The sequence below is a fragment of the Triticum urartu genome, chromosome 4A, assembly GCF_056163025.1.
Source record: "Triticum urartu cultivar PI428250 chromosome 4A, HENAU_Tu73, whole genome shotgun sequence".
Classification (NCBI taxonomy): Eukaryota; Viridiplantae; Streptophyta; class Magnoliopsida; order Poales; family Poaceae; genus Triticum; species Triticum urartu.
In genome coordinates this window covers 238,089,712-238,112,098 of record NC_141876.1, presented here as the reverse complement: position 1 = coordinate 238,112,098, position 22,387 = coordinate 238,089,712, and positions in this window count along the sequence as shown.

The window sequence follows — 22,387 nt, the reverse complement described above, 5'->3', positions numbered from 1 at the left end:
GAAAGGAGCCGCAAGCCAGTCATCCCTCGATACTGCCGGCACCTGCAAGAGGTGCCCCCTCCTAGGTGGCGTTACCTTCACCTGCACCACCGGTCGAAGGCTTGGGGCCGAAGGCGTCGAACTTCTGCAAAAGGGATTCCACCAGACCTTTCACGGCTGCGGCGGCAACGAAGCAGTGTTCATCAGCCACGAGCTACAGCATCTCGTCAAGGTCGGTGGCAGGATCGCTGAGGGAGTCCTGGATTAGGGGGTGTCCGGATAGCCGGACTATACCATCGGCCGGACTCCTGGACTATGAAGACACAAGATTGAAGACTCCGTCCCGTGTCCGGAAGGGACTTTCCTTGGCGTGGAAGGCAAGCTTGGTGATACGGATATGAAGATCTCCTACCATTGTAACCGACTTTGTGTAACCCTAACCCTCTCTGGTGTCTATATAAATCGGAGGGTTTTAGTCCGTAGGACAACGTACACATCAACAATCATACCATAGGCTAGCTTCTAGGGTTTAGCCTCATCGATCTCGTGGTAGATCCACTCTTGTACTACCCATTTCATCAATATTAATCAAGCATGATGTAGGGTTTTACCTCCATCGAGAGGGCCCGAACCTGGGTAAAACTTCGTGTCCCCTGCCTCCTGTTACCATCCGGCCTAGACGCACAGTTCGGGACCCCCTACCCGAGATCCGCCGGTTTTGACAGTGACATTGGTGCTTTCATTGAGAGTTCCTTTGTGTCGTAGCCATCAGGAAGGATGCCTCGCCCCGTCTTTAAAGATGGCACCGTTGCTAAGGGAGCTTTGGCTGTCGGCCAAACCCTCCAGCTAGGTGGTTTTCTTATGACCGCCTGTTCGGCTTCTGCGCCGACGATGACCCCTCGAGCCATCAAAAACAATCTTCATGTCAGCTCGGAACTCGCCGAGCAGTTAGATCCAATGGAGCTTTCCTCCATAAACGAGCTCTTGGATCGCTTCGCCGCCCTGGGAGTCGCTATGGATTAGGACCAGATTGGGCCTAAGACCGATCTGAGAGAGATTAACTCTCCCCAAGTCACCCATCACGTTGCCGTGGTAGAGGGACAGTGCGGCGACCCTTCATCTATCTTAAGGACTCGCTACGTCCGGATTCCCGATCCCTCCAAGCCAGATACCCGCAGAGGGGAGGATATCACTCAAGACCTGAACTTAGAGTCAGGCGACGGGCTGGATTCATTAGACAACATCCAAGAATCCAAATTTTCGAGTTCGGAAATTCCGCGGCCTCTGAGCCTCAGATGGGGTGAGGCTTCGGATTTAATTCCACCCACCCACCCCAACATAAGCGATCTATCCAAAATCAGGCACGAACCCGATGAAACAGTACATCATTACTAGGCCAGATTCCTCCTGATTAAGAACAGGCTAAGGGACTGCCGCGAGGAAGACGCAATCTCAATCTTCTGCAATAATTGCACGGACAAGGGAATACTCAACGCCATAAGTCGCCGTGATATTACACGCTTCGCTGACTTGGCATCCATTGTACGAAAGTACTGTGCGATGGAAAGCGCCTGGAAAACTGAAATAAAATTTTGGGACAATCCGGCCCTGAATACAAACCCAGTCCGAAATAAAAGGGAGCATCATCACCAGTCACCCGGGTCAAGCACTAAAAAGCAAAAACCCTCTACAGGGCATGGAACCGTACTGGAAGGATGGCTTAATGGACCCTATAAAATTCATAGTACAGAGGATGCCACACCAACTGACAGCCTCAGAGCATGTTGGATACTCCGACAGGTGGCCAAAATTGGCGAAAATCTCCTAATTCCGGAGGCCACAGAAAGCCATCCCAGAGACACCAATACGGTATTAACAGTCTTCGAGACTTTCGCATCAAATAATATGTGAAAAAGGACACTCCGAAGCCTTGCCGAAGTCTACCAAGTAGCAACAATAAACCCATGGAGTGACACGGCTATTACCTTTAACGCCAATGATGAACCTAAATTCTGAACAGCCTGAGCACCAGCCGCATTGGTCCTCAGTCCAATAGTGGACGGCTTTCGTCTTACCAAGGTACTCATGGACGGCGGTAGCGGATTGAACCTCATTTATGAGGAGACCCTACAAAAAATGGAAATAGACTGGAACCGCATTGAGCGAAGTAGCACAACCTTTAGAGGAATAATCCCCAGTCGGGAAGCACGCCATACAGGAAAAATCACACTAGATGTGGTGTTCGGCACGCCGGATAATTACAGGTCCGAAGAGGTCACGTTCCAGGACGCTCCGTTCAGCAGCGGTTATCACGCTCTGCTAGGACGGGAAGCGTTTACAATCTTCCAATCAATACCCCATTACGGGTACATGAAGCTCAAGATGCCCGGGCCTAACGGGATCATCACTCTCGCTAGTGATCCGGACATAGCACTCCGCGCCGAAAACAAGATAGCCGCACTGGCCCTCGAGGCATTATCCGAAGCCCTAGCGGCTCAGGAGCTGACTGTGCTGCGCTCTACGGTGAATAGGGACGATGTGGTACTCAACAAAAGATCCAAGTCCACCTCCTTTAAACCGGTGGACGAAATAGTCAAATTCCAAGTCCATCCAACTGACCCCAATAAAACAGCTTCCATCGGGGCACAGTTAAACCCTGATGTCGACGCTGCATTGCGAGAGTTCCTACGAGAGAACTGGGACATTTTCGCCTGGCACCCTTCAGACATGCCAGGAATCCCACGCAGGCTGGTCGAGCACAGCTTAAATATCCAAACAGGATTCAAACCTGTCAAACAGGCTCTTCGGCGTTTTTCCGAACCTAAGAGACAGGCCATGGGAGAGGAGCTAGCAAAGCTATTGGAGGCCGGATTCATCAGAGATATAAAACATCCAGACTGGCTAGCAAACCTGGTGATGGTACCAAAGAAGGACAAATCCTGGCGCCTGTGTGTTGATTTTAAAGACCTTAACAAGGCTTGCCCAAAGGATCCCTTCCCCCTCCCCCGCATCGATCAAATTATTGACACTACCGCAGGACACGATTCGTTGTGTTTCCTCGACGCATATTCTGGCTACCATCAAATCAAGATGGCAGAGCCAGACCAAGCCGCAACGGCATTTATCACACCATACGGGCCATTCTGCTTCAACACGATGCCCTTCGGGCTCAAAAACGCCGGCGCAACATATCAGCGCATGATTCAGACATGTCTGGCAAGCCAGATCGGCAAAACAGTGGAGGCATACATAGATGATGTGGTCGTCAAAACAAGACATGTTGAATCTCTAGTAGACGACTTGAGTCTCACATTTGATAACCTCCGAACATACGACATCAAGCTCAACCCGGAAAAATGCGTTTTCGGCATTCCAGCCGGGAAGCTCTTGGGCTTCATTGTATCCGGTAGAGGAATTGAAGCAAATCCAGCCAAGATCCGAGCTCTATCGCAACTGGATATCCCAAAGGACCTCAAACAAATACAAAAGTTAACCGGATGCGTGGCGGCTCTGAGCCGCTTTATCTCCCGCTTGGGAGAAAAGGCCCTGCCCCTTTACCGCCTCCTTCGGTGCACCGAACACTTCAAATGGACGGATGCAGCCACGGCCGGACTCGACAAAATAAAAGCCATACTGGCAAAAAACCCAGTCCTGGCCGCGCCAAACATTGGCGAACCAATGCTATTATACATTGCAGCAACACATTAGGTTGTAAGCGCAGTGCTCGTCGTCGAACGAGAAGCGGACGGACACAAATTCCCCCTTCAAAAGCCAGTCTATTATGTGTCCACCGTCCTCACTCCCTGTAAATCACGGTACTCGCATTATCAAAAGATTGCGTACGCGGTATTCATGGCATCCCGGAAGCTACGACACTACTTTCAAGAGTGTTCAATAATAGTAGCCTCGGAAGTACCACTTAACGATATTATCAACAACCGTGACGCAACGGGCCGGATTGCAAAATGGGCCATTGAGCTCCTCCCGTTCGATATAACTTATAAGCCACGACGAGACATCAAGTCGCAAGTCTTGGCCGACTTCGTCGCAGAATGGACGGAGGCCGAACTCCCTAAAGAATACGGCACATATTCAAATTGGATAATGCATTTCGACGGCTCCAAGATGTTGGCCGGACTGGGGGCTGGCATTGTTTTGACGTCCCCCACAGGAGACACAGTCCAATATGTACTACAGATTATGTACATTGACTCCAACAATGCAGCCGAATATGAGGCCCTTTTACATGGTCTCCGGATGGTGGTATCCATGGGCATCCAACGCCTAGAGGTGCGCAGGGACTCGAACCTCTCAATATCCCAAATAAATGGAGACTTCGATGCCAAGGATCCATAAATGGCAGCTTACCGCAATGCCGTCCTAAAAATGTCAGCTCGGTTCGAGGGGCTTGAATTTCACCATATAGCCCGGGAAAATAATCAGGCAGCAGATGTCCTGGCACGCATCGGCGCAAAACGCGATGTAGTCCCCCCCCCCAACATCTTCTTGGAAAGGCTGTTCAAGCCATCCGTAGCATGGGAAGGGGAGCCGAACAATAATAGCCCAGACCCAACCGCACTGCCCAACACCGAACATTCTGACACAATTGGAGGCTCTGCCAATGAAATAACACCTTCAGCCCATGTAATAATGGCCGTCATCGCCCCGTGGACAGAACCATTCCTCGCCTACCTTACTAGGCAGGAACTCCCCGAGGACCAAAATAAGGCACGCTGCATAGTTCGGCGATCCAAAGCCTACAAAGTCCACGAGGGAGAGCTTTATAAGAAAAGCACTACCAGAGTCCTTCAAAGGTGCATCTCCGAAGAGGAGGGGCGGAACCTCCTGGCTGAAATTCATGCCGGACTCGGCGTCATCACGCTGCAGTCCGGTCCCTTGTAAGCAAGGCCTTCCGTACAGGTTTTTATTGGCCGACGGCCCGGGCAGACGCTCAGGACTTAGTCCAACGATGCACCGGTTGCCAGCTCTTTGCAAGCCATATGCAACCCACCGCCCTCCAAACTATCCCCATTACTTGGCCCTTCGTGGTCTGGGGGCTTGACATGGTTGGACCCCTGTAAGGCGGAACCCACAAGCAAAAATACTTACTGGTCATGGTGGATAAGTTCACAAAATGGATAGAAGCCAAGCCTGTTAAGACGGCCGAATCCGGACTGGTGATAGACTTTATATCCGGGGTTGTACACCGTTACGGCGTCCCCCATAGCATCATCACTGATAACGACACGAACTTCACGGCCTACGAGGTAAAACTCTGGTGCAAAAACATGGGCATCAAGCTCGATTATGCTTCCGTCTATCACCCACAAACTAATGGCCAGGTCGAACGTGCAAATGGTCTTATCATGAGCGGCATCAAACCCAAATTAGTGCGGTCCCTCAAGGAATCTAACACGCACTGGGTAGAGGAGCTCGACTCCGTACTCTGGGGGCTGCGGACCACGCCGAATCGCACCACCGGATACACACCATTCTATATGGTGTACGGCGCAGAGGCAGTTTTGCCTTGCGACATAATTCATGACTCACCTCGAGTGCGCATGTACGAAGAAAGAGAAGCCGAGCTCAATCGGCAGGACAGCTTGGACGCATTGGAGGAGGAGCGTGAAGTGGCAAAAGCCCGTTCCGCATTCTATCAACAGCAGGCTCGAAGATACCAAAGCAGAGAAGTACGGGCCAAAAATTACAATGCTGGCGAATTATTTCTACGACTACCGGACAAGAAAAAGGACAAACTCAAGCCCAAGTGGGAAGGTCCCTTCATAATTGACCAAGTCCTGACTGGTGGAGCGTACCACCTGCGGGATGCATCGGATAACCGACTCGAGCCAAACCCATGGAACGCAGCCCGTCGCCGAAGATTCTATGCCTAGCGCCGGACTCTGTGTTCGTCTCCTTCCTCTGTCCATATTTTATATATTTTTTGTCTTACATTTCTCTTCTTCTTCTCTCTCTCTTATAGCCTCTAAAGGCTCATAAAGTGACGCGCTATCTGCGCTCATTAAACCTGGGGGCTTCTTTAAACATAAGCTTATGCATACGGGCTTCATGCCCAACACATGTGTCACACTTCCGCATGTACCTTTTATTCACCATTATATGCATCGATATGACTTAAGTTTTGGCCAAGCTGGGTTGCTTGGCTCCTGTGCTTACCCATATGTTCCTGATTGTTTGGCTAAGTGGTAAAGGGGGCACCTCTGCGATTGTTACTGCCGGGTCAGCCGGACGTGTACCTCACACTGGGTGAAGCCGAAAGCTAGCGTTCTTAAGGGAATATTCGGTCGGTGAACTAAAGATGATCTTTTTTATTTTTATCTATACACCCCCAGATGTTATTCCTGCATTTCTTTTTGCAGCATGGACATGCACCTTAGGGCATGCCTCCCAGGGAAAGGAACCCCTAACGGAACTATTCTCCCTGGAAGATGTTTCTTACTAACCATGTAATATAACATACCTAGTCGGGCACTTGTCTGTTCACGCCCCAATGACCCCTACGCCTGGTCTCCATGCATTCCCCGGTTCCTATATAACCGCATGGGAATTCGGACACACTCCGGACCGTCAGGTCCCGAGGCTGAAGTGAAAAGGTCAGCCATGACAAATGATCTACAATCCGGCTAGAAGGCATTATAAATGTCAATTAAATTACATAGTCATTTTGACTGGTTGTATTCCTCTTCAATACCATCTAATAGGCTGTCTAATTTACAGTCCTGCTGGGAATACTTTGCGGCCAACTCTACTTGGCTGTATACTAAGCTTACAGGGATCTCCTTCCCATCGGGCCTACAGGACCGACCTCGACCATGTGGTTGGGGTCAGCCTTTGCGTACTGTGTCTTCACCATGGCCCAGGCCTCCCTAGCGCCTTGACGACAGGCTGATATATTCCACAATCGGAAGCGCCGCCGTGCTTCCTTTAGCTTCTCCGCAAGCTCTCCAAGACCTTCGGGCATGGAGACGGATGGCCACAGGGCCTGCGCGACGCCTTGCATCGCCTGCCGAACTCGATCGAGCAGTTGCGAGAGCTCGGCAAGAAGGTCACCCGTAGAACTGGGCATTTCCTCTGCATGACGACCTGTTAGTACACCTACAGACATTGCTCTGTTAGTCGACTTCCCCGCCAAACTTTCTTTCAAATGGTTCGTTCAAGCACTTACTAAATATGCCGCGCCGAAGCCGTTGATTCTCCTTCACAGAGTCTGACAGCTGGGCACGAACATCTTTCAGCTCGACACCCAGCTTGGTGTTGGCGTCTTGGAGATCGTTCTTCTCCCCCATCACCTTTATCAGCACCCTCTCACCAGCCTTTAGCTGGCATAGGAGGTGTTGCCTTTCCGGATTCAATCCGGCGCCATCTGCAATTTCATTTGTCAGATTCGCACCAAAGCCGTGCTTCGCAAAATACTTATCTTTCGAAGTGTATATTACCAGAGGGGGTCTCCTTGGGCTCCCCTGCCGCAGCTAGTGCGGCCTCAAGTTGGGCTTTGCACTCTTCCAACTCCTTGGACAGTAGGGAATTCTTTTCCGTAAGAACCTACTTCACAAATGATCCTTAAATCAGTTATTCTAACTGTTTCAAGTCTCGGGGGCTACTGGTATATACATATAATTACCAGAATTTTCTTACCCGTATGTCTTTTACATACTGCTCCGTGGCTCTGGCTAGACCATTTTGAGCGGCGCGGAGATACGCGTCTCCCGAGTTGAAGGTGTCTATATAAACCGGAGGGTTTTTGTCCGTAGGACGAAAAACAATCATACCATAGGCTAGCTTCGAGGGTTTAGCCTCTCTGATCTCGTGGTAGATCTACTCTTATACTACCCATATCATCAATATTAATCAAGCAGGACATAGGGTTTTATCTCCATCAAGAGGGCCCGAACCTGGGTAAAACATCGTGTCCCCTGCCTCCTATTACCATCCGGCCTAGACGCAGAGTTCGGGACCCCCTACCCGAGATCCGCCGGTTTTGACACCGACAGGGGGTCCCCAGACTTTCCTGCATGCGGCCCACGGCGTGGCTTTGCTAGCAGGCCTGTACGGCCCATCTTCATCAACAAAGAATCAAGACCCTTGTTAGGAGCCAAGCCTCGCGAGGCGGACGACAAAGACCACCTCAGGAGTGGCCTCGCCAGGCTGGCTCGGGAGGGGCGGAGATTTCAAGGCCGGGCAGGCCTCGCGAGGTTCTCATGACGTAAGCCATGACGATCGAGACCAGCCGGGTGCCAGCGCGCGCAACATCCTTGTTTCCTCTTTGGTGCTAAGGGGGCAAGCGCAGGCGTGGAGTAATGAGGCATCAAGCAAAGGTTTCCATATTGGTGCAACGAGACCAAGACAAGCAGGATGGCAAGATGGAGGTCACCATGGAGGCCAAGACGGCGTCACCGCCAGAACCTTTGGCAGGCGAGGACCACCTTTTGTCAGGATAGCTTATACTAGCTGTCCCCTTTCAAATTGGCCATTGTTGGCTCCCTTCCCGCTCAATATTTGGGGAGAGGACCAGGGCCTCTATAAATAGGACTAGCCACCACCATAGAAGGGGACGGACGGAAAACAAGAGGAGACGGATCATTCAGATCATCCTCAACCACACAAGTTCACCAAGCACAAGAAGACCTCAACCTCAGGAGGTTGTTCTTCCCCTTGTACTGTTCGTCTTCAGCCCAAGTGGCAATCCACCAACACCACACTGGAGTAGGGTATTACACCACAGTGGTGGCCCGAACTAGTATAAATCGCGTGTCCTTTGTGTTGTGAGTTCCTCGAGTTAGTCCATGAGATCTTAGCTAAGTTAGGACGCGGATCGATTGGGGGGGGGGAGGTCTTCGCGCGCACCCGAGTGTTCGAACCTTAAGGGTTTTGCCGGAACCTGTGATCCGACATTTGGCGCACCAGGTAGGGGTGCTCCGAAGCTTATTTACCGCCGCTCCGCATCACGTCGCTCCATTGTCTCCATGGCGGACGCACGTCGTGCCCGTGCCGAGCGCCGGGCTGCCCTCGCCAACCGCGTCACCTGGATGTCCCCTGTCGGCGGGCCACCCTGTTGCTCTCCGACGCCTGCCGCCAACGCCGCCACCAGCCCAATGGGGAACAAGCATCAAGCATCCTCGCTGCACCCCTCGGTGCGTCAGGACGGCCGCACCGCCACTCCATCGCTGACTCCCGATGGTTTGTCGTCTCACACTCGTTGCTTTCCCACAGACGCACGGGCCGCACTCCTCATGGCGCACGAGCTCCTGCGCTACTGCCCAGTCGACGAACTCTACGAGGACTGGATTAACCACATCGCCGGGCTTGTCCGTGCCACAGGTGGCTCCCCTTCACCATCCCACTCTCTGTCGCGCCCTCCGCCAGCCACGGGCGATGCAGCTCATGAAGCACCTCCACCACCTTTGCCCCAAGACGGTGCCCTAGCGCCAAGGCACGTGGCCCCACGGCACGACCCACTGTGTCCGGCGCCCGCACTTGAAGAAAGAAGCTGTCAAGAAGTCCCTCGACTGCAAGCGAATGCTCTGCCACTCCTCGCTCCGCCGCACCCGGATCGTTTGCTACGGCAAGGCCCAGCGCCGCTGGCCGTAGCGGCGCGCGGGCGCCAAGGCCAAGCTCCACCTCCAAGGTGGGCCCCGTTGACCACGGCCAGCTGCGGCGCCTTCACCCCCTTGCTGTGTAGCGTCGCCTGGCCGGGCAAGTTCAAGCCAGATCTGCCTCCTCACTACAACGGCACCCCCGACCACGCGGAGTTCCTGCAGCTCTACGAGCTGAGCATCGAGACGGCCAACAGCAACAAGAAAGTCATGGCAAACTGGTTTCCCATGGCTCTCAAGTATGGCCCCCTCTCCTGGCTCCTGAACCTTCCGCCAGGCTCAATTTCCTCCTGGGACAAGATGTGCAACCGCTTCATCGCCAACTTCCAAGGCACTCGCGACCGCCCCCGGGTCATGGTTGACCTATGTCGCATCAAACAACAACTAGCAGAGACCTTGCAGAAGTATGTTCAGTGCTTCAACAGCGCACCTATCAAGATCTCCAAGGTGACCGACGAGGCCATCATCTCAGCGTTCTCCGACGGCGTCCGTGACGTCAAGATGATGGTGGAGCTTGGCATACACGAGGAGCTATGCACGACCTTGGAGCTGTTCAACATCGCGAACAAGTGTGCAAGAGCTGAGGAGGGGCGCCTCTCCCTCCTCGATCTCCCTGCTGCAGACCCGGAGGAGAAGAAGACCAATTCCAAGGACATGAAGCGCAAGGGAGCAGCCATGCTCGCGGCGGAGCCAGACACAAAGCGGGGCAGAGACCAGCCCGAGTCATCCAAGGGCAGCCGACCGTTCTGCGCCTTCCACAACCTGCAAACCCACAACACCAGCGACTATCAAGAGGTCAAAGCCATCGGAGAATGTCGCTTCGGTTGACGCCCCGAGCGCAGCAACCGGGGCTACGGCCAAGGAGGAGAACGCTTTGGCGGACACTGCGGCGACCGTGGCCCGCGCCAGGAGTGGCACGACCGGCCTCGTGAGGACCGCTAGCAGGATCAGCCTCGCGAGGGCGCCTGGAGGGACAAGCCTCGTGAGGCTCGTCCTCAAGGCAACGCGGGCCTTCATCCACTACCACCACCACCCACAAGAATGATGACCACCATCAAGACAAGGGGGCTGGGAGCTTCCAGGAGCCACGCGCTATCGCCTGCATCTTGGGCGGAGCTCAAGCCCCAGCCTCGCAACGTATTTTCAAACAATTTGCCTGTGAAGTGAATGCGGTTCTCCCCAAGCTCGAGGCCACATGCCCGCTCAGATGGTCCAGGTGCCCCATCACGTTCAGTTCAGCATATCAGCTGAAGTGCGCGGCTACTGTAGCATCCACCCAATGCTTTGTTCGCCAGTCATCAACAACGTGCAAGTTACCAAGACCCTTATCGACAGTGGTGTGGGGCTCAATGTCTTGTCAGTTGAAACGTTTGACAACCTCCAAGTGCCATATGACTAGCTTCAGCCTACCAAGCCTTTCTCAGGAGTAACCGACGGCTCTACTACCCCGATTGGGCAGGTCTGCCTCCCCGTTACCTTCGGAGAATGCAACAACTACCGCATCGAACACATTGACTTCGACGTCGCCTACATCCACCTTCCATACAACGCCACCCTCGGGTATCAAGTGCAGGCCAAGTTCATGGTGGTGACCCATCACGGCTACAATGTCCTCAAGATGCCGGGAAGCGGCGGAATCATCACAGTACCGTGCGAAGAAAGAGACGTGGTGTGCTCCCTCGAGCGTGCCTTCCAAGCTGCAGCAATCGACGACCCCGATAGTCATGGCGAGCGCCCTCCTAAGGCCACCCCCAAGAAGAAGAAGCAGCTCCGCCAAGCAGGGCCTTAGGCAAGCGGCGCCTCGTCAGGATCAATGCCCGCGCTTGGGGCGCCTCCCTCCGTCGCATAGGAAGGCGCGCCCAGCGCCCCTCTCGGGAAGGGCTCAGGGGCTCTCTTATGGAGGGCCTCAGACTTTGCCAACATCATGAGGTGGGCTCTTGGGCACCACTTGTAGCCGTGCTTCGCAGCATGTTTCCCTCAGGAGAACACAGGGCTAGGAGTTCTGCTGCTCAGGAGTTCATCACCAAGACCGCTCAGGAACTGCATGACTCACAGGCCATGCATGGCGGTCGCCGCTCACCAGGGGCAGCTCCTCATCCATGCGAGGATGCCGGGCTGCGCGTCTGCATCGATGTTCTAGGGCTCAATCGGGCAGCTTCTCAGGAGTTTCTCTGGCCTTCGCGCGTGGGACGCTGCGAGGCACCACCTCATAGCTATGTTCGCATGCCCTTTGGCCTGCCGAGCGTGGCGGCCACCTACCAATGCAACCTACGGAGCATCCTGGCATCTTAGGAGGCCAGGCACCACGCTGTGCTGACAGAGATGAAGGCGGTCCTCAGGGAACCCCCTGGACCCCCAGAGCATCCTGAGGCGCAGGGCCCCGGTGGCTCATAAGGGGCAGCCCCTTCGCCGCACGCCTTCAGCTACCCCGACTCTCCTTCATCAATAGATCCAGGTGACATTTTCCCAAGTTCATTCAGCTGGGAGCGGCCCCAGGGCAGCATCATCCCCAGGCCGCGTGGGTCAGTCCCAGTGGCATGTATCTTTCCTTTTGTGTCTTTAGCTTACACTGTTGGCGGCGCCCCTCGAGGTGCATCATCCCCAAGCCGCTCGAGCCGGACCCTGTGGCATGCATCTTCCCTGCATTTATCTAAGCTAGGTTGCTTTCCATGCTTAATCTATCTATGACTATTGAATGCTTGATTGTCACCCACCATGGGTGCCGCGCGCCGGCCGTCTTTCTTGAGGACCCTTCGCGTGAGTAATTTAAGCACTGCGTCTGTGCTCAGGCCCGTCCCTGCAGTGTCGATAAATATAGCGATTGAGCTCTGTCTGGCGGGCCAGCCCCGTTCACGTCACCTCCTGGGGCCGTTGGTGCTTGGCTTTATCACGTGATGACCTCAAGAGATTCGCTCGGCGCAGGTTGTCTAACCACCTCGCTGGACCAAGACAGTGAAATAGAATCAAGACCAGGCACAACCCGCCTTGAGGTAGGGCCTCGTGAGTCCTGTGCTGGCTCATGAGTGCCCAGATACACCTCGTCTAGCCCTGTCGTGCAAGCCACGTGTTAGGGCGGGGCTATACACGCCCTGGGGACTCTCCGCAGTAGGGAGTCCCACTCCCACGCCCAAGTGGAAGCACCATGCTCCGCGCTAGCCGTCGACACTGCCGAGGAGCGGCTATGCCCGTGCACAAGCGGAAGCACTACGCTCAGCGCTGGTGATAAACATCTGAGGGAGGCCCCACAGCCTTACCAACCTCAGGTAGCCCGAGAGCTCAATGTCCGGCCTCGCCGCAACGCCTCCCCTCGGGAGAGCCGCGCGAGGGGGCTAGGCACGGCGGCTGCGCTTGGGTCACGCCCAAGCGTACGCCCCCCAACAAGGTCCGGGGGACCTGGTCATCGCACGCCCCTCCGGTCGGCCTAACGGCGATTGAGATATGCGCGGGGCCAGGCTCTGCCGACGTAGAACATTAACCTATCCTCGTCTATCCTTCCTATAGGCTATTTGCGCGTCAAGGGGGACTCCTGAGCATCGCGACTCAGGAGCCTAACTGGTCATGTAGCCCCTCGCTCCTTGGTCTGTCCTGGTTACCGGTAGGCCCAACGACAGTTGAGGTATGCGCAGGGTCGGGCTCTGCCGATGCGGAACACAAAGCAAATAGGAAGAAAATCACAAAATCTCAAAGAAAATATTAAAATACATATTGTTCTCATAATATCAAACGCAAGTTTAACGCCTCCATGAGGCATGGTGCATGTTGCAGGAATAAAGCAGAAAAGCAGCCGCAAGTTACCCCTGGACACCGCCGGCGCCTGCAAAAGGTGCCCCCTCCAGGGTAGCGTCACCTTGACCTGCATCACAGGTCGAGGGCGCAGGGGAGAAGGCATCGAACATCTTCAGCAAGGCTTCCACTTGACCCTTCACGGCCGCGGCGGCAGCCGCGCAGTGTTTGTTAGCTACACGTTCCAGTAGCTCGTCAAGACGAGTGCTGGGGTCACGAAGGTGAAGGTGGCTGAAGACTAGCGTCAGCGCGGATGAGGAAAGGACGCGAGGCATGCCTCCACCATAGGACCGATGCCCTCCACGACTTCGTCGAGCGCCTTCACCAGGAAGGGAAGCAGCTGAGTAGGGCCATCCTCATCGCTGGCCAGCGGCTTCTCCAAGCCCTTCTCGTACAGTGTCTTCAATGCCACGTGGGACCTCTCCTCGAAGGTCGAGAAGGCCGCACGGTCTTCGTCAAGGACCCTCGCCTTGGCGTCTAGGTCGGCCTCCTTCGCCCTCACCTTCCGCTCCAATTCCTCCAGCCGGTTGTGCTCCGCTGCCTGCGCCTTCGCTAGCTCCCCCAGCTCGGCGTCTCGGCCCTTGATGGCATCCTCCGGGGCCTTCATCTCCTCCTCCTTCGCCTGGCGGCCACATGCTTCTTTCGCATGATGGTCGCGCATGCCCTTTAGCTCGTCCTCCAGCTCTCGACAGCGGCTGCAGGCGGCCTCGGCGTCCTTCAATGTTGCCTCGCGATCGGCCGCAGCTTTGGTGGCCTCCTACTTCTCCTTCTTGGAGGCCACCGCGGCCTGGCTCAGCGACGCTCGAACCGCTGAGTCGGAGTGAAGCTAGCCAGAGACCAGCTCCAAGCGCCCGGCCACGAGGCACGAGTACGTGCCCCGGAGAAAATCCAGCAGCCATGCCATCTCCGAAATGGCATGCTTCAAGACGGCAAAGGAAGTAGAAGAACCTGGGGCCAGGGGCACAACAGGAGAAGGGGGCGACGTTGTCACCAGAGCCTGGGAGATCAAGGGCTCCTGAGCCTTCGGAACCTCTCCAGCCGTGCCGGACACCAGCACCTCCTGAGCAAGCGGCGCTTCGGGGGCTGACTCCTCCCGAGAGTGCTCCACCGGTCCCCGCGAGGGTGACCGGGCTGGAGAAGCATGAGCACCATCCCCACCTTTGCTCACGGAGAAGGGCTCGGTCGCAGGAGGCCACACAGACTCAAGCGGCACCACCTTGCTCTCCCATCTCCTCTTCACCACAGACGACAACCTGGTTACGCAACAAGCAAAGAGAGTCAGAAACAAGCATCAACAGCAGGAACAAGGCGAGACGGGGCACTTACTGGTCTACAACAACGTAGTCCACCTTCCGCTTGGTGAGCTTAAAGCCGGAGAGCGTCGCGACCCGAGGCGTGGGCGCACCTCATCCAGAAGCTGAAGTAGGAGTAGCAGTTGAACAAGAAGTGGCTCCAGCCGGCACCAGAGCAGCAACAGAATCTCGGAGGATCAGCGCCGACCTGCTCCTCGTCGGGATCATGGCCAGTTCCTCCTTCTCCTGGGAAGCATTGGCTTTGTATTCGTCAGGGAAGGCGCGGAGGATGTCAGCCTTACTCAAGGGGGAGGTCTCCCCCGTCCCTTCGTGGGTCACTTCCGAGTCTTCCTCCTCCTCTTATTCCTCATGGGACTCATGAGATGACAGCTCCACCAGCGTCGGCACCGCTGGGGCCCCGGTGAGCACCGGCGGCACCAGTCCACGCCCGTCAAAGGTCGGCTTGGAGGCCACGATCAGCACACTGTCCTTGTGGCAGAACAAGGGAGTGAAGACATTCGGAGGATACACCTGATCGTCCCGAACCAGGAGGCGGAGAGCTGCGGTCAGCTCCTCGCCGGACAAGGCCTCCGAGCTCAAGCGAACCTTGTCCTCTTCATCCCCGAGTTCCCACAAGGGGTGCGAGCGGGCCTGGAGCGGGGCCACGTGCAGCACCAGGAACTCCCTCAGGAGCATGGCCCCTGTAATCCTCGCCACCTTCGCATTGTCGGGCTTCAAGTCAGACTTCATCTGCTCCAGCACCAATGTCACCCGCTCATCGGTGAGCTTTGCGCGGCACCACGCCTTGTCGGCCTCGGGCTTCTCTGTCGGCAGCGCCAAGCGCGGGTGGATGCGCTTGGTGCTCATCATGACCCATTTGGCCCTGAGGTTGTCAGCCTTCTCCGCGGTGTTTGAGATCGAGTTGTCCTTGCTGGCCACGATGAAATTGGCACACCCGGAGATATGGCCGTCACTGGCACGGAGGAAGAAGAAGTGGCACAGCAGGGCCACGGACGGCATCACACCCAGATACGCCTCATAGTAGTAGGCGAAGATGGACAAGAGAAGGACGGAGTTGGGATGGAGATGCAGCGCCTACAGCCCGTAGTGGTCGAGGACCTGATAGAAGAAACCGGAGAAGGGAGGAACCAACCCGGCGGCGATACTGCTCGTGAAGAAGGGGAAGAACGCACTCCCCTCGTGCTCCGGCACGTCGAAAGCAACCCAGAGCTCCATCTTCCCCGTTTCATTACTCGCCCCCGCCGTTAGCAGGCGTGTGGCGGCGAGCTTTTTCTCCGAGACGTTGGGACAGTCGAGGGCAAGTTTGTACCAAGCCTTCGCCACAGACGGCACCGGCGACAAGGCGGGCTTGACCCTCCGGCGCGCCATTGGTCGCTGATACAGGAAAGGATGGGAGTGGATCTGAAGATTTCGGAAGCGGGGAGCAAGGAAGGGGATCTGAGCAAGGCGAAAGGAAATAGTGAAGGTGAACGCTATCTACACCAACCTTTTGACAGTCGGGAAGTTGCCGAAGAAGCGTGGGGAAGAGGAGACGCCCACGTCCAATCAACCGCCACGCGTCGACCGAGGCCGCATGCTATTGGGGCCTGCGGCACTCCGCACTTTACCCATGGCATTGCAGCATGTTTCCCTCAGGAGAACACAGGGCAAGGAGTTCCGCTGCTTAGGAGTTCATCACCAAGACCGCTCAGATACTGCAAGACGCACAGGCCATGCATGGAGGTTGCCGCTCACCAGGGGCATCTCCTCATCCATGCGAGGATGCCGGGCTGCACGTCTGCATCGATGTTCTAGGGCTCAATCGGACAGCTTCTCAGGAGCTTCTCTGGCTTTCGCGCGTGGGACGCTGCGAGGGCCCACCTCATAGCTATGTTCGCATGCCCTTTGGCCTGCCGAGCGTGGCGGCTGCCTACTAATGCAACCTGCGGAGCATCCTGGCGTCTTAGGAGGCCAGGCACCATGCTGTGCTGACAGAGATGAAGGCGGTCCTCAGGGAACCCCTGGACCCCCAGAGCATCCTGAGGCTCAAGGCCCCGGTGGCTCATGAGGGGCAGCCCCTTCGCCGCACGCCTTCAGCTACCCCAACTCTCCTTCATCAATAGATCCAGGTGACATTTTCCCAAGTTCATTCAGCTGGGAGCGGCCCCAGGGCAGCATCATCCCCAGGTCGCGTGGGTCAGTCCCAGTGGCATGTATCTTTCCTTTTGTGTCTTTAGCTTACACTGTTGGTGGCGCCCCTCGAGGTGCATCATCCCCAAGCTGCTCGAGCCGGACCCTGTGGCATGCATCTTCCCTGCATTTACCTAAGCTAGGTTGCTTTCCATGCTTAATCTATCTATGACTATTGAATGCTTGATTTTCACCCACCATGGGTGCCGTGCGCCGGCCGTCTTTCTTCAGGACACTTCGCGTGATTAATTTAAGCACTGCGTCTCTGCTCGGGCCCATCCCTGTAGCGTCGATAAATACAGCGATTCAGCTCTGTCTGGCAGGCCAGCCCCGTTCACGTCACCTCCTGGGGCCGTTGGTGCTTGGCTTTTTCATGTGATCACCTCAAGAGATTCGCTCGGCGCAGGTTGTCTAACCACCTCGCTGGACCAAGACAGTGAAAAAGAATCAAGACCAGGCGCAACCCGCCTTGAGGTAGGGCCTCGTGAGTCCTGCGCTGGCTCATGAGTGCCCAGATACACCTCGTCTAGCCCTGCTGTGCAAGCCACGTGTCAGGGCGGGGCTATACATGCCCTGGGGACTCTCCTCAGTAGGGAGTCCCCCTCCCACGCCCAAGTGGAAGCACCATGCTCCGCACTGGCCCTCGACACTGCCGAGGAGTGGCTATGCCCGTGCACAAGCAGAAGCACTACGCTCAGCGCTGGTGATAAACATCTGAGGGAGGCCCCACAGCCTTACCAACCTCAGGGAGCCCGAGAGCTCAATGTCTGGCCTCGCCGCAACGCCTCCCCTCGGGAGAGCCGCGCGAGGGGGCTAGGCACGGCGGCTGCGCTTGGGTCACACCCAAGTGTATGCCCCCCAACAAGGTCCTGGGACCTGGTCATCGCACGCCCCTCTGGTCGGCCTAACGGCGATTGAGGTATGCACGGGGCCGGGCTCTGCCGATGTAGAACATTAACCTATCCTCGTGTATCCTTCCTATAGGCTATTTGCGCGTCAAGGGGGACTCCTGAGCATCGCGACTCAGGAGCCTAACTGGTCACGTAGCCCCTCGCTCCTTGGTCTGTCTTGGTTACTGGTAGGCCCAACGGCGGTTGAGGTATGCGCAGGGCCGGGCTCTGCCGACGCGGAACACAAAGCAAATAGGAAGAAAATCGCAAAATCTCAAAGAAAATATTAAAATACATATAGTAATCACAATATCAAACGCAAGTTTAACGCCTCCACGACGCATGGTGCATGTTGCAGGAATAAAGCAGAAAAGCAGCCGCAAGTCACCCCTGGACATCGCCGGCACCTGCAAAAGGTGCCCCCTCCTGGGTAGCGTCGCCTTCACCTGCATCACAGGTCGAGGGCGCACGGGAGAAGGCATCGAACATCTTCAGCAAGGCTTCCACTTGACCCTTCACGGCCGCGGCAGCAGCCGCGCAGTGTTTGTCAGCTACACGTTCCAGCAGCTCGTCAAGACGAGTGCCGGGGTCACGAAGGTGAAGGTGGCTGAAGACTAGCGTCAGCGCGGCTGAGGAAAGGACGCGAGGCATGCCTCCACCATAGGACCGATGCCCTCCACGACTTCCTCGAGCGCCTTCACCAGGAAGGGAAGCAGCTGAGCAGGGCCATCCTCGTCGCTGGCCAGCGGCTTCTCCAAGCCCTTCTCGTACAGTGTCTTTAATGCCACACAGGACCTCTCCTCGAAGGTCGAGAAGGCCGCACGGTCTTCGGCAAGTACCCTCGCCTTGGCGTCTAGGTCGGCCTCCTTCGCCCTCACCTTCCGCTCCAACTCCTCTAGCCGGTTGCGCTCCGCTGCCTGTGCCTTCGCCAGCTCCCCCAGCTCGGCGTCTCGGCCCTTGATGGCATCCTCCCAGGCCTTCATCTCCTCCTCCTTCGCCTAGCGGCCACATGCTTCTTTCGCATGATGGTCGCGCAGGCCCTTCAGCTCGTCCTCCAGCTCTCGACAGCGGCTGCGGGCGGCCTCGGCGTCCTTCAATGTTGCCTCGTGATCGACCGCAGCTTTGGTGGCCTCCACTTCTCCTTCTCGGAGGCCACCGCGGCCTAGCTCAGCGACGCTCGAACCGTTGAGTCGGAGTGAAGCTAGCCAGAGACCAGCTCCAAGCGCCCGGCCACGAGGCACGAGTACGTGCCCCGGAGAAAATCCAGCAGCCATGCCATCTCCGAAATGGCATGCTTCAAGACGGCAAAGGAAGTAGAAGAACCTGGGGCCAGGGGCACAACAGGAGAAGGGGGCGACGTTGTCACCAGAGCCTGGGAGATCAAGGGCTCCTGAGCCTTCGGAACCTCTCCAGCCGTGCCGGACACCAGCACCTCCTGAGCAAGCGGCGCTTCGGGAGCTGACTCCTCCCGAGGGTGCTCCACCGGTCCTCGCGAGGACGACCGGGCTGGAGAAGCATGAGCACCATCCCCACCTTTGCTCACGGAGAAGGGCGCGGTCGCAGGAGGCCACACGGACTCAAGCGGCACCACCTTGCTCTCCCATCTCCTCTTCACCACAGACGACAGCCTGGTTACGCAACAAGCAAAGAGAGTCAGAAACGAGCATCAACAGCAGGAACAAGGCGAGACGGGGCACTTACTGGTCTACAACAACGTAGTCCACCTTCCGCTTGGTGAGCTTAAAGCCGGAGAGCGTCGCGACCTGAGGCGCGGGCGCACCTCATCCAGAAGCTGAAGTAGGAGCAGCAGTTGAACAAGAAATGGCTCCAGCCGGCACCAGAGCAGCAACAGAATCTCGGAGGATCAGCGCTGACCTGCTCCTCGTAGGGATCATGGCCAGTTCCTCCTTCTCCTGGGAAGCATTAGCCTCGTATTCGTTAGGGAAGGCGCGGTGGATGACAGCCTTACTCAAGGGGGAGGTCTCCCCCGTCCCTTCGTGGGTCACTTCCGAGTCTTCCTCCTCCTCTTATTCCTCATGGGACTCATGAAATGACAGCTCCACCGGCGTCGGCACTGCTGGGGCCCCGGTGAGCACCGGCGGCACCAGTCCATGCCCGTCAAAGGTCGGCTTGGAGGCCACGATCAGCGCACTGTCCTTGTGGCAGAACAAGGGAGTGAAGACATTCGGAGGATACTCCTGATCGTCCCCAACCAGGAGGCGGAGAGCTGCGGTCACCTCCTCGCCGGACAAGGCCTCCGAGCTCAAGCGAACCTTGTCCTCTTCATCCCTGAGTTCCCACAAGGGGCGCGAGCGGGCCTGGAGCAGGGCCACGTGCAGCACCAGGAACTCCCTCAGGAGCATGGCCCCTGTAATCCTCGCCACCTTCGCATTGTCAGGCTTCAAGTCGGACTTCATCTGCTCCAGCACCAATGTCGCCCGCTCGTTGGTGAGCTTCGCGCAGAACCACGCCTTGTCGGCCTCGGGCTTCTCTGTCGGCAGCGCCAAGTGCGGGTGGACGCGCTTGGCGCTCATCATGACCCATTTGGCCCTGAGGTTCTGGGCCTTCTCCCCGGTGTTTGAGATAGAGTTGTCCTTGCTGGCCACGATGAAATTGGCACACCCGGAGATATGGCCCTCGCTGGCACGGAGGAAGAAGAAGTGGCGCAGCAGGGCCATGGACGGCATCACACCCAGATACGCATCATACTAGTAGGCGAAGATGGACAAGAGAAGGACGGAGTTGGGATGGAGATGCAGTGCCTACAGCCCGTAGTGGTCGAGGACCTGATAGAAGAAATCGTAGAAGGGAGGAACCAACCCGGCGGCGATACTGCTCGTGAAGAAGGGGAAGAACGCACTCCCCTCGTGCTCCGACACGTCAGAAGCTACCCAGAGCTCCATCTTCCCCCTTTCATTACTCGCCCCCGCCGTTAGCAGGCGTGTGGCAGCGAGCTTTTTCTCCGAGACATTGGGCGAGTCGAGGGCAAGTTTGTACCAAGCCTTCGCCACAGACGGCACCGGCGACAAGGCGGGCTTGACCCTCCGGGCGCCATTGGTCGCTGATACAGGAAAGGATGGGAGTGGATCTAAAGATTTCGGAAGTGGGGAGCAAGAAAGGGGATCTGAGCAAGGCGAAAGGAAACAGTGAAGATGAACGCTGTCTACACCAACCTTTTGACAGTCGGGCAGTTGCCGATGAAGCGTGGGGAAGCGGAGACGCCCACGTCCAATCAACCGCCACGCGTCGACCGAGGCTGCAAGCTATTGGGGCCTGCGGCACTCCGCACTTTAACCTTGGCTTCGCCTCAAAGCCAAGCCCGAGAACGCCTTGGGCCCGGGGGCTACTGTCGGCGTTCTCGGAATGGGGGTCCCCAGACTTGCCTGTCTGCGGCCCATGGCATGGCTTTGCTAGCAGGCTTGTATGGCCCATCTTCATCAACAAGCACTCAAGACCTCCTAAGGAGCGGCCTTACAGGCTAGCTCGTGAGGGGCGGAGAGATCAAGGCCGGGCAAACCTCGCGAGGTTCTCCTGACGTAAGCCATGACGATTGACACTAGGTGGGCGCCAGCACGCGCAGTGTCCTTGTTTCCTCTTTGGTGCTAAGGGGGCAAGCGCAGGCGCGGAGTACCGAGGCATCAAGCAAAGGTTTCCATATTGGTGCAACGAGACCAAGACCAGAAGGACGGCAAGACGAAGGTCACCGTGGAGCCCAAGATGTCGTCACTGCCAGAACCTTTGGCAGGCGAAGACCACCTTTTGTCAAGATAGCTTGTACTAGTTGTCCCCTTTGGCACGCTCCCTTACCGCTCAATATTTGGGGAGAGGACCAGGGCCTCTATAAATAGGACTAGCCACCACCATAGAAGGGGACAGACGGAAAACGAGAGGAGATGGATCATTGAGATCATCCTCAACCACACAAGTTCACCAAGCACAAGAACACCTCAACCTCAAGAGGCTGTTCTTCCCCTTGTAGTGTTCGTCTTCAGCCCAAGATGCAATCCACCACCACCACACTGGAGTAGGGTATTACACCACAACGGTGGCCCGAACCAGTATAAATCTCGTGTCCTTTGTGCTGCGAGTTCGTCGAGTTAGTCCGTGAGATCTTAGCTAAGTTATGACGCGGATCGATAGGCGGGGGGAGAACTTCGCGCGCACCCTAGTGTTTGAACCTTAAGGGTTTTGCCGGAACCCGTGATCCGACACGGTCTTCCCCTTCTCGCTGCTTTCCCCCGCCGTCAGCAAGCATGTGGTTGTGAGGTTCTTCTCCAAGACGTTAGGCGCGTCGAGGGCTGGCTCATACCAAGCCGACGACGTGGCGGGCTTGACCTTCCGGGGCGCCATTGGTCGCTAATGCAAGAAAGGATGGGAGTAGATCTGGAGATTTTGGAAGCAAGGAGCAAGAAGGGGATTTGGAGCAAGGCGAAAGGAAGCAGTGAAGGCAAGCGCTGTCTACACCAGCCTTTTGACAGTCGAGCAGTTGCTGAGGCAGCGTGGGGAAGCGGAGATGCCCACGCCCAATAAACCGCCACGCGTCGACCAAGGCCGTAGGCTGTTGGGGACGTCGGCGCTCCGCACTTGACCTTTGGCTTTGCCTCGAAGCCAAGCCCGAGCGCGCCTTGGGCCCGGGGGC